The 11116-nt window shown below is 60.6% G+C and overlaps 1 protein-coding gene across 2 annotated transcripts in view; it reads right to left on the reverse strand.

Moving 5' to 3' along the window:
* LOC137381492 (thy-1 membrane glycoprotein-like) overlaps nucleotides 1-10001 on the reverse strand; it is a 37035-nt gene extending 27034 nt beyond the window's left edge. The window contains exon 1 of one of the 2 annotated variants that reach the window (XM_068054170.1): nucleotides 9814-10001. The gene's annotated coding sequence lies outside the window, so the exon portion shown is untranslated. Of the gene's footprint in view, nucleotides 1-9020; nucleotides 9120-9813 lie in introns of those variants that run through there. The other variant, XM_068054171.1, reaches the window with a different exon arrangement.
* Between the last annotated feature and the right edge of the window lie 1115 nt (nucleotides 10002-11116).

The raw sequence follows: 11116 nt of genomic DNA on the forward strand, positions 1-11116 counted from the left end.
CTGAGGGAGCACCGTACTATCGGAGGGTCAGTACTGAGGGAGCGCCGCGCTGTCTGAGGGTCAGAACTGAGGGGGTGCTGCACTGTCGGAGGGTCAGTCCTGAGGGAGTGCCGCGCTGTCTGAGGGTCAGTACTGAGGGAGTGCCGCACTGTCGGAGGGTCAGTCCTGAGGGAGTGCCGCGCTGTCTGAGGGTCAGTACTGAGGGAGCGCCGCGCTTTCGGAGGGTCAGTACTGAGGGAGCGCCCTGCTGTCTGAGGGTCGGTACTGAGGGAGCGCCGCGCTGTCGGAGTGTCAGTACTGAGGGAGTGCCGCGCTGTCGGAGTGTCAGTACTGAGGGAGTGCCGCGCTGTCGGAGGGACAGTACTGAGGGAGCGCCGCGCTGTCTGAGGGTCAGTACTGAGGGAGTGCTGCGCTGTCGGAGGGACAGTACTGAGGGAGCGCCGCGCTGTCTGAGGGTCAGTACTGAGGGGGTGCCGCACTGTCGGAGGGTCAGTACTGAGGGAGTGCCGCGCTGTCTGAGGGTCAGTACTGAGGAAGCGCCACGCTGTCTGAGGGTCAGTACTGAGGGAGCGCCGCGCTGTCTGAGGGTCAGTACTGAGGGGGTGCCGCACTGTCAGAGGGTCAGTACTGAGGGGGTGCCGCACTGTCGGAGGGTCAGTACTGAGGGAGTGCCGCACTGTCTGAGGGTCAGTACTGAGGGGGTGCTGCACTGTCGGAGGGTCAGTACTGAGGGAGCGCCGCGCTGTTGGAGGGTCAGTACTGAGGGAGCGCCGCACTGTTGGAGGGTCAGTACTGAGGGAACGCCGCGCTGTCTGAGGGTCAGTACTGAGGGGGTGCTGCACTGTCGGAGGGTCAGTACTGAGGGAGTGCCGCGCTGTCTGAGGGTCAGTACTGAGGGGGTGCTGCACTGTCGGAGGGTCAGTACTGAGGGAGTGCTGCACTATCGGAGGGTCAGTACTGAGGGAGCTCCGCACTATCGGAGGGTCAGTACTGAGGGAGCGCCGCGCTGTCGGAGGGTCAGTACTGAGGGAGTGCCGCGCTGTTGGAGGGACAGTACTGAGGGAGTGCCGCGCTGTTGGAGGGACAGTACTAAGGGAGCGCCGCGCTGTCGGAGGGACAGTACTGAGGGAGTGCTGCACTGTCGGAGGGTCAGTACTGAGGGAGTGCCGCGCTGTCTGAGGGTCAGTACTGAGGGGCTGCTGCACTGTCGGAGGGTCAGTACTGAGGGAGCGCCGCGCTGTCGGAGGGTCAGTACTGAGGGAGCGCCGCGCTGTCGGAGGGTCAGTACTGAGGGAGCGCCGCACTATCGGAGGGTCAGTACTGAGGGAGCGCCGCGCTGTCGGAGGGTCAGTACTGAGGGAGTGCCGCGCTGTCGGAGGGACAGTACTGAGGGAGCGCTGCACTGTCGGAGGGTCAGTACTGAGGGAGCGCCGCGCTGTTGGAGGGACAGTACTGAGGGAGTGCCGCGCTGTTGGAGGGACAGTACTGAGGGAGCGCTGCACTGTCGGAGGGTCAGTACTGAGGGAGCGCCGCGCTGTTGGAGGGTCAGTACTGAGGGAGCGCCGCACTGTTGGAGGGTCAGTACTGAGGGAACGCCGCGCTGTCTGAGGGTCAGTACTGAGGGGGTGCTGCACTGTCGGAGGGTCAGTACTGAGGGAGTGCCGCGCTGTCTGAGGGTCAGTACTGAGGGGGTGCTGCACTGTCGGAGGGTCAGTACTGAGGGAGTGCTGCACTATCGGAGGGTCAGTACTGAGGGAGCTCCGCACTATCGGAGGGTCAGTACTGAGGGAGCGCCGCGCTGTCGGAGGGTCAGTACTGAGGGAGTGCCGCGCTGTTGGAGGGACAGTACTGAGGGAGTGCCGCGCTGTTGGAGGGACAGTACTGAGGGAGCGCCGCGCTGTCGGAGGGACAGTACTGAGGGAGTGCTGCACTGTCGGAGGGTCAGTACTGAGGGAGTGCCGCGCTGTCTGAGGGTCAGTACTGAGGGGGTGCTGCACTGTCGGAGGGTCAGTACTGAGGGAGCGCCGCGCTGTCGGAGGGTCAGTACTGAGGGAGCGCCGCGCTGTCGGAGGGTCAGTACTGAGGGAGCGCCGCACTATCGGAGGGTCAGTACTGAGGGAGTGCCGCGCTGTTGGAGGGACAGTACTGAGGGAGTGCCGCGCTGTTGGAGGGACAGTACTGAGGGAGTGCCGCGCTGTCGGAGGGACAGTACTGAGGGAGCGCTGCACTGTCGGAGGGTCAGTACTGAGGGAGCGCCGCGCTGTTGGAGGGACAGTACTGAGGGAGTGCCGCGCTGTTGGAGGGACAGTACTGAGGGAGCGCTGCACTGTCGGAGGGTCAGTACTGAGGGAGCGCCGCGCTGTCGGAGGGACAGTACTGAGGGAGCGCTGCACTGTCGGAGGGTCAGTACTGAGGGAGCGCCGCGCTGTTGGAGGGACAGTACTGAGGGAGTGCCGCGCTGTTGGAGGGACAGTACTGAGGGAGCGCTGCACTGTCGGAGGGTCAGTACTGAGGGAGCGCCGCGCTGTCGGAGGGACAGTACTGAGGGAGCGCCGCGCTGTCGGAGGGACAGTACTGAGGGAGCGCCGCGCTGTCGGAGGGACAGTACTGAGGGAGCGCCGCGCTGTTGGAGGGTCAGTACTGAGGGAGCGCCGCGCTGTCTGAGGGTCAGTACTGAGGGAGTGCCGCGCTGTCTGAGGGACAGTACTGAGGGAGCGCCGCGCTGTCGGAGGGACAGTACTGAGGGAGCGCCGCGCTGTCGGAGGGACAGTACTGAGGGAGCGCCGCGCTGTCGGAGGGACAGTACTGAGGGAGCGCCGCGCTGTTGGAGGGTCAGTACTGAGGGAGCGCTGCACAGTCAGAGGGTCAGTACTGAGGGAGCGCCGCGCTGTTGGAGGGTCAGTACTGAGGGAGTGCAGCACTGTCGGAGGGTCAGTACTGAGGGAGCGCTGCACAGTCAGAGGGTCAGTACTGAGGGAGCGCTGCACAGTCAGAGGGTCAGTACTGAGGGAGCGCCGCGCTGTTGGAGGGTCAGTACTGAGGGAGCGCCGCGCTGTTGGAGGGTCAGTACTGAGGGAGTGCCGTGCTGTTGGAGGGACCGTACTGAGGGAGCGCTGCACTGTCGGAGGGACAGTACTGAGGGAGCGCCGCAATGTTGGAGGGACCGTACTGAGGGAGTGCTGCGCTGTCAGAGGGACAGTACTGAGGGAGCGCCGCGCTGTCGGAGGGACAGTACTGAGGGAGCGCCGCACTATCGGAGGGTCAGTACTGAGGGAGTGCCGCGCTGTCGGAGGGACAGTACTGAGGGAGCGCCGCGCTGTCGGAGGGACAGTACTGAGGGAGCGCCGCGCTGTCTGAGAGTCAGTACTGAGGGAGTGCTGCACTGTCGGAGGGTCAGTACTGAGGGAGCGCCGCGCTGTTGGAGGGACAGTACTGAGGGAGCGCTGCACTGTCGGAGGGTCAGTACTGAGGGAGTGCCGCGCTGTCGGAGGGTCAGTACTGAGGGATCGCCGCGCTGTCGGAGGGACAGTACTGAGGGAGCGCCGCGCTGTCGGAGGGACAGTACTGAGGGAGCGCCGCGCTGTCGGAGGGTCAGTACTGAGGGAGCGCCGCGCTGTCGGAGGGACAGTACTGAGGGAGCACCGTACTATCGGAGGGTCAGTACTGAGGGAGCGCTGCGCTGTTGGAGGGACAGTACTGAGGGAGCGCTGCACAGTCAGAGGGTCAGTACTGAGGGAGCGCCGCGCTGTTGGAGGGTCAGTACTGAGGGAGCGCCGCGCTGTTGGAGGGTCAGTGCTGAGGGAGTGCCGCGCTGTCGGAGGGACAGTACTGAGGGAGCGCTGCACTGTCGGAGGGTCAGTACTGAGGGAGCTCCGCACTATCGGAGGGTCAGTACTGAGGGAGCGCCGCGCTGTCGGAGGGTCAGTACTGAGGGAGTGCCGCGCTGTTGGAGGGACAGTACTGAGGGAGTGCCGCGCTGTTGGAGGGACAGTACTAAGGGAGCGCCGCGCTGTCGGAGGGACAGTACTGAGGGAGTGCTGCACTGTCGGAGGGTCAGTACTGAGGGAGTGCCGCGCTGTCTGAGGGTCAGTACTGAGGGGGTGCTGCACTGTCGGAGGGTCAGTACTGAGGGAGCGCCGCGCTGTCGGAGGGTCAGTACTGAGGGAGCGCCGCGCTGTCGGAGGGTCAGTACTGAGGGAGCGCCGCACTATCGGAGGGTCAGTACTGAGGGAGCGCCGCGCTGTCGGAGGGTCAGTACTGAGGGAGTGCCGCGCTGTCGGAGGGACAGTACTGAGGGAGCGCTGCACTGTCGGAGGGTCAGTACTGAGGGAGCGCCGCGCTGTTGGAGGGACAGTACTGAGGGAGTGCCGCGCTGTTGGAGGGACAGTACTGAGGGAGCGCTGCACTGTCGGAGGGTCAGTACTGAGGGAGCGCCGCGCTGTTGGAGGGTCAGTACTGAGGGAGCGCCGCACTGTTGGAGGGTCAGTACTGAGGGAACGCCGCGCTGTCTGAGGGTCAGTACTGAGGGGGTGCTGCACTGTCGGAGGGTCAGTACTGAGGGAGTGCCGCGCTGTCTGAGGGTCAGTACTGAGGGGGTGCTGCACTGTCGGAGGGTCAGTACTGAGGGAGTGCTGCACTATCGGAGGGTCAGTACTGAGGGAGCTCCGCACTATCGGAGGGTCAGTACTGAGGGAGCGCCGCGCTGTCGGAGGGTCAGTACTGAGGGAGTGCCGCGCTGTTGGAGGGACAGTACTGAGGGAGTGCCGCGCTGTTGGAGGGACAGTACTGAGGGAGCGCCGCGCTGTCGGAGGGACAGTACTGAGGGAGTGCTGCACTGTCGGAGGGTCAGTACTGAGGGAGTGCCGCGCTGTCTGAGGGTCAGTACTGAGGGGGTGCTGCACTGTCGGAGGGTCAGTACTGAGGGAGCGCCGCGCTGTCGGAGGGTCAGTACTGAGGGAGCGCCGCGCTGTCGGAGGGTCAGTACTGAGGGAGCGCCGCACTATCGGAGGGTCAGTACTGAGGGAGCGCCGCGCTGTCGGAGGGTCAGTACTGAGGGAGTGCCGCGCTGTCGGAGGGACAGTACTGAGGGAGCGCTGCACTGTCGGAGGGTCAGTACTGAGGGAGCGCCGCGCTGTTGGAGGGACAGTACTGAGGGAGTGCCGCGCTGTTGGAGGGACAGTACTGAGGGAGCGCTGCACTGTCGGAGGGTCAGTACTGAGGGAGCGCCGCGCTGTCGGAGGGACAGTACTGAGGGAGCGCTGCACTGTCGGAGGGTCAGTACTGAGGGAGCGCCGCGCTGTTGGAGGGACAGTACTGAGGGAGTGCCGCGCTGTTGGAGGGACAGTACTGAGGGAGCGCTGCACTGTCGGAGGGTCAGTACTGAGGGAGCGCCGCGCTGTCGGAGGGACAGTACTGAGGGAGCGCTGCACTGTCGGAGGGTCAGTACTGAGGGAGCGCCGCGCTGTCGGAGGGACAGTACTGAGGGAGCGCCGCGCTGTCGGAGGGACAGTACTGAGGGAGCGCCGCGCTGTTGGAGGGTCAGTACTGAGGGAGCGCTGCACAGTCAGAGGGTCAGTACTGAGGGAGCGCCGCGCTGTTGGAGGGTCAGTACTGAGGGAGTGCAGCACTGTCGGAGGGTCAGTACTGAGGGAGCGCTGCACAGTCAGAGGGTCAGTACTGAGGGAGCGCTGCACAGTCAGAGGGTCAGTACTGAGGGAGCGCCGCGCTGTTGGAGGGTCAGTACTGAGGGAGCGCCGCGCTGTTGGAGGGTCAGTACTGAGGGAGTGCCGTGCTGTTGGAGGGACCGTACTGAGGGAGCGCTGCACTGTCGGAGGGACAGTACTGAGGGAGCGCCGCAATGTTGGAGGGACCGTACTGAGGGAGTGCTGCGCTGTCGGAGGGACAGTACTGAGGGAGCGCCGCGCTGTCGGAGGGACAGTACTGAGGGAGCGCCGCACTATCGGAGGGTCAGTACTGAGGGAGTGCCGCGCTGTCGGAGGGACAGTACTGAGGGAGCGCCGCGCTGTCGGAGGGACAGTACTGAGGGAGCGCCGCGCTGTCTGAGAGTCAGTACTGAGGGAGTGCTGCACTGTCGGAGGGTCAGTACTGAGGGAGCGCCGCGCTGTTGGAGGGACAGTACTGAGGGAGCGCTGCACTGTCGGAGGGTCAGTACTGAGGGAGTGCCGCGCTGTCGGAGGGTCAGTACTGAGGGATCGCCGCGCTGTCGGAGGGACAGTACTGAGGGAGCGCCGCGCTGTCGGAGGGACAGTACTGAGGGAGCGCCGCGCTGTCGGAGGGTCAGTACTGAGGGAGCGCCGCGCTGTCGGAGGGACAGTACTGAGGGAGCACCGTACTATCGGAGGGTCAGTACTGAGGGAGCGCCGCGCTGTTGGAGGGACAGTACTGAGGGAGCGCTGCACAGTCAGAGGGTCAGTACTGAGGGAGCGCCGCGCTGTTGGAGGGTCAGTACTGAGGGAGCGCCGCGCTGTTGGAGGGTCAGTGCTGAGGGAGTGCCGCGCTGTCGGAGGGACAGTACTGAGGGAGCGCTGCACTGTCGGAGGGTCAGTACTGAGGGAGCGCCGCGCTGTCGGAGGGACAGTACTGAGGGAGCGCCGCACTGTTGGAGGGTCAGTACTGAGGGAGCGCCGCGCTGTTGGAGGGTCAGTACTGAGGGAGTGCCGTGCTGTTGGAGGGACCGTACTGAGGGAGCGCTGCACTGTCGGAGGGACAGTACTGAGGGAGCGCCGCAATGTTGGAGGGACCGTACTGAGGGAGTGCTGCGCTGTCGGAGGGACAGTACTGAGGGAGCGCCGCGCTGTCGGAGGGACAGTACTGAGGGAGCGCCGCACTATCGGAGGGTCAGTACTGAGGGAGTGCCGCGCTGTCGGAGGGACAGTACTGAGGGAGCGCCGCGCTGTCGGAGGGACAGTACTGAGGGAGCGCCGCGCTGTCTGAGAGTCAGTACTGAGGGAGTGCTGCACTGTCGGAGGGTCAGTACTGAGGGAGCGCCGCGCTGTTGGAGGGACAGTACTGAGGGAGCGCTGCACTGTCGGAGGGTCAGTACTGAGGGAGTGCCGCGCTGTCGGAGGGTCAGTACTGAGGGATCGCCGCGCTGTCGGAGGGACAGTACTGAGGGAGCGCCGCGCTGTCGGAGGGACAGTACTGAGGGAGCGCCGCGCTGTCGGAGGGTCAGTACTGAGGGAGCGCCGCGCTGTCGGAGGGACAGTACTGAGGGAGCACCGTACTATCGGAGGGTCAGTACTGAGGGAGCGCCGCGCTGTTGGAGGGACAGTACTGAGGGAGCGCTGCACAGTCAGAGGGTCAGTACTGAGGGAGCGCCGCGCTGTTGGAGGGTCAGTACTGAGGGAGCGCCGCGCTGTTGGAGGGTCAGTGCTGAGGGAGTGCCGCGCTGACTGAGGGTCAGTACTGAGCGGGTGCTGCACTGTCGGAGGGTCAGTACTGAGGGAGTGCCGCGCTGTTGTAGGGTCAGTACTGAGGGAGTGCCGCGCTGTCGGAGGGACAGTACTGAAGGAGCGCCGCGCTGTCTGAGGGTCAGTACTGAGGGAGCGCCGCACTGTTGGAGGGTCAGTACTGAGGGAGCGCCGCACTGTCGGAGTTTCAGTACTGAGGTAACAATGCAGTGTTTGAGGTGCTGTTTTTTCAGATGAGAGGTTAAATTGAGGCCCTGTCTGCACTTGCAGGTGAATGTAAAAGATCCCACAATAATATTCAAAAGGAAGTCTCCCTGGGCTCAATATCTATCCCTTGACCAACAACACTAAAACACATTAGCTGGTCATTATTGTTTCTGGGATCTTGCTGTGTGCAAATTGGCTGCTGCACTTCCTCCATTGCAATAGTGAATACACTTCAAAAGTCATTGGAAAACACTTTGGACTATCCTGAGGTTGTGGACGCTCTATATATAAATGTAAGTTCTTTATTTACTTCAATAGCTACATCGCTAAGTTCCTCTCAGCAAATACACAAAAATGCCTCGGGTTCTTGCAGCTCCACCAACTCAAGGGAAGATTTAATCAAACCATGGACCCTGCTCACAAGCCATAACACAGCAGTACAAATATACCAGTTTGCAGCATCGTGTCAACAGCTGCAGTACAATGATATACACTCCATGCACATATTGCATCAGTAAAACATGCAAGTGTACTGATATGAAATGAGGTCAGTGGAGTTGGAGGGCCTCAGCGATGGTCAGGGGAGGGTCGAGGTTCGGGGATGGTTGGAGGAGCAGGGATGCTTGGCAGGGACTGGTTATCAGGGGGAGGTCAGGAATGGTTTGGGGGCAGGGATACTTGGCGGGTTGTCAGGGTGCTCAAGTAAAAGATGTTCCCAACAAAAGGAAAATTACAGAAAAGGAAATTTAAAAAAAACACAATAATTGTTCAAAAGCCAGAATCAGTTATGAAACTGTGACTTTCCCCATGCACAGAATAAGGCAGATGGGGGCCAGGCAGTGTTTGGTTCTGGGGTTGGGTTTGGGGGTTTGGAGACTCACCCTAATGTCACAAGTTGACAGATATCTTCCCAGGTTGAATCCCAGAAATTGTTTGCCTATTTCACTGCCCACTTTGTGCCCCCTGCGTCTTATTACCCACATACCTTGCTTTGCCTCCACGCTTTCCCACAATGTAAGCAATTGTGAGGGTTCTGATGAAGGGTCACTGACCTGAAACGTTAACTCGGCTTCTCTCTCCAAAGATGCTGCCAGACCTGCTGAGTATTACCAGCACTTTCTGTTTTTATTTCAGATTTCCAGCATCTGCAGTATTTTGCTTTGATTTTGGGGATGACAATGTTACTGGACTAGTAATGCAGAAGCTTGGACTAATGTTCTGGAGTCATGAGTTCAAACCCCACCACAGCAGCTGGGGGAATTTAAATTCAATTAAATAAATAAATCTGGAATAAAATGCTAGTCTCATTCATAATGATCATGTTGTTAAAAACCCATCTAGCTCACTAACTTCCTTCAATGGAGGAAAGCTACACATCCTTACCCAGTCTGGCCGAAATGTGACTCCAGATCCAAAGTGATGTGATTGACTCTTAACTGCCCTCTGCAATGGTGCAGCAATCCACTCAGTTATATCAAACTGCTACAGAGAAAAAACACTGTGGGCGTACCTACACCACATGGACAGGGGTTCAAGAAGGCAGCTAATCATCTTCTCAAGAGAAATTAGAGATGGGCAATAAATGCTGTCCTTGCCAGCGATGCTCACATCCCGAGAACAAATTAAAAAAAGAAATCTGCAGTAACTTGTCCAGATCCGCCCACATTCCTCAGACTGAACAAAACACCTCGATATTAATTCGCAGTAAATTTACATTTAAAATCAACAGGAATTGCAAAGCATCGATCTAGGATTTATTTCAGTTTCATCTCTGCCTTTGCTCCGGATCTTTGTTTATTTTAAAAGATCCTTTTCTAGGTTAAATTTGTCGACAGCTGCAGTATTCCTGCAATTTCTCCTCTCCCTCCATCTCTCATTCTCTCTCCCTCATTCACCCCTTCCCTTCCTCTCTCTATTCTCTGTTTTAATTTGAATCCTTTCCCCTTCCAGTTTGGTATTTTCAGTTCTGCTTCTCTCCATCTCCCCTCCCCTCCTCTCCCTTGCCCTCCTCTCCCTCTCCCTCCCCCAATCCCCCCTTCTCCCCCATCCCCTCCTCTCTTCTCCCTCTCCCTCTTTCTCCCGCTCTCCCTCTCCCTCTCCCTCTCCTCTCCCCTTCCCCTCTCCTCTCTCTATTCGCAGACACCCCTGGCTTCATGCCTTCTCTGCTATTTCTTACCTGCACCGCTGTCGCCTCTGATGCTCTCGCTCGATTTGCCTTTCGATATTTCACTCGCTTTATCTGCAAATCGGAAGTGTATCTGTGCAATGGTCAGAATGCTGTGAGAATGTCAATCTCTGGGAATGGGACCTCACTGCAGCACAGACTGCAATGCATCAGCTGATAAACTCCAATCGATACAACCCGCCCCGAAGAGCCAGGATATTAAACAGCAGGATTTCCTGGAACCCTCTATGTCTGCAATCAGAAACACTGATGTAATGTACCCAGTCTGCCCTACCCCAGTCTGTCCTGTCCAGTCTGCCCTACCCCAGTCTGTCCTACCCCAGTCTGCCCTGCCCAGTCTGCCCTGTCCAGTCTGCCCTACCCCAGTCTGCCCTACCCAGTCTGCCCTGTCCAGTTGCCCTGTCCAGTCTGCCCTGCCAAGTCTGTCCTGTCCAGTCTGCCCTGTCCAGTTGCCCTGCCCAGTCTGTCCTGTCCAGTCTGCCCTGTCCAGTTGCCCTGCCCAGTCTGTCCTGTCCAGTCTGTCCTGTCCAGTCTGCCCTGCCCAGTCTGTCCTGTCCAGTCTGCCCTGTCCAGTTGCCCTGCCCAGTCTGTCCTGTCCAGTCTGCCCTGTCCAGTTGCCCTGCCCAGTCTGACCTGTCCAGTTGCCCTGCCCAGTTGCCCTGCCCAGTCTGACCTGTCCAGTTGCCCTGCCCAGTCTGTCCTGTCCAGTCTGCCCTGTCCAGTTGCCCTGCCCTGTCTGTCCTGTCCAGTCTGCCCTGTCCAGTTGCCCTGCCCAGTCTGTCCTGTCCAGTCTGCCCTGTCCAGTTGCCCTGCCCAGTCTGACCTGTCCAGTTGCCCTGCCCAGTCTGCCCTGCCCAGTCTGTCCTGTCCAGTTGCCCTGCACAGTCTGTCCTGCCCAGTTGCCCTGCCCAGTCTGCCCTGCCCAGTCTGCCCTGTCCAGTCTGCCCTACCCCAGTCTGTCCTGCCCAGTCTGTCCTGCCCAGTCTGCCCTGCCCAGTCTGCCCTACCCCAGTCTGTCCTGTCCAGTCTGCCCTGCCCAGTCTGCCCTACCCCAGTCTGTCCTGCCCAGTCTGCCCTACCCCAGTCTGTCCTGCCCAGTGTGCCCTGTCCAGTCTGCCCTACCCCAGTCTGCCCTACCCAGTCTGTCCTGCCCAGTCTGCCCTGCCCAGTCTGCCCTGTCCAGTCTGCCCTACCCCAGTCTGTCCTGCCCAGTCTGTCCTGCCCAGTCTGCCCTGCCCAGTCTGCCCTACCCCAGTCTGTCCTGTCCAGTCTGCCCTGCCCAGTCTGCCCTGCC

Source organism: Heterodontus francisci, chromosome 22 (assembly GCF_036365525.1).
Source record: "Heterodontus francisci isolate sHetFra1 chromosome 22, sHetFra1.hap1, whole genome shotgun sequence".
Taxonomy (NCBI): Eukaryota; Metazoa; Chordata; class Chondrichthyes; order Heterodontiformes; family Heterodontidae; genus Heterodontus; species Heterodontus francisci.